Source organism: Cololabis saira, unplaced genomic scaffold (assembly GCF_033807715.1).
Source record: "Cololabis saira isolate AMF1-May2022 unplaced genomic scaffold, fColSai1.1 scf176, whole genome shotgun sequence".
NCBI lineage: Eukaryota > Metazoa > Chordata > Actinopteri > Beloniformes > Belonidae > Cololabis > Cololabis saira.
The window spans coordinates 3,081-4,387 of record NW_026906340.1 but is presented as its reverse complement, the minus strand read 5'-3'; positions in this window follow the sequence as shown (position 1 = coordinate 4,387).

Here is a 1,307-nt window from a genome sequence, read left to right as displayed (position 1 = left end):
AATTTTGTAAATTGAAATTTTAAATAAAGTTTATTGGAAAAAAAAAACAAATTAAAGCTGCAAGCAGCGATGAACGGGCCCTCGCACTCACGGCCAACGCCCCCCATAAGCATATCAGAAATGACACCACCCACGACTTCCTATGTGAAACCATTCAAAAGTTATAGCAGAAAAAAGGGACAACCAATCAGAAGAAGGGGCGGGGCTAATTCAGGCCAATGAAGGTCAAGGACTCCATACAGAATCTGATGAAACCACCCACGACTCTCTACGTCAAACCATTCAAAAGTTATAGCAGAAAAAAGGGACAACCAATCAGAAGAAGGGGCGGGGCTAATTAAGGCCAACGAAGCTTAAGGACTCATTACAGAGTCCCATGACACCACCCACGACTTTCTATGTCAAACCATTCAAAAGTTATAGCAGAAAAAAGGGACAACCAATCAGAAGAAGGGGCGGGGCTAATTCAGGCCAATGAAGGTCAAGGGCTCCATAAAGAATCTGATGACACCACCCACGACTCTCTATGTAAAACCATTCCAAAGTTATAGCAGAAAATCGGGACAACCAATCAGAAGAAGGGGCGGGGCTAATTAAGGCCAACGAAGCTTAAGGACTCATTACAGAGTCCCATGACACCACCCACAACTTCCTATGTCAAACCATTCAAAAGTTATGGCAGAGAAAAGTATTCTAGGGGGCGCTGTTGAGCCGTTAGGCCACGCCCATTAATGCAAACCATGAAATATCACATTTATCGCCAAGTCAGTCTTGCATGCAAAATTTGGTGACTTTTGGAGAACTATTAAATATGGACCAATCAGATTTCAAAATGGCCGACTTCCTGTTCGGCTTCGGCCATGGCTCCAAGAGACTTTTGTTTAAGTTGCGCCATGATACAGGTGTATTTTCGTGCATGTACATCAAACCGTATTGTGGGGCTTGAGGGACAAAGTTTTCCGGGGGGCGCTGTTGAGCCATTTTGCCACGCCCATTAATGCAAACCATGAAATATCAAATTTATCGCCAGGCCTGGCTTGCGTGCCAAATTTGGTGCCTTTTGGGGAACTATCAAATATGGACCAATCAGATGAAGGGGGGGTGCGCTTGTTGGCGTCTAGCGTCGCCACGGTAACACTTTTGAAAGAGAAAAGTAATGCGTGTGGTCGCAGGATGGAGACGCACATTTTGATGTATAACACACCTGGGTGCACGTTACGGTTCGGGCCGTATTAATTCTCGAAGGAATGGCATGTATTGCTCCAAAATTACGTGATTAATTCAGAATGTTCAAAATGGCCGACTTC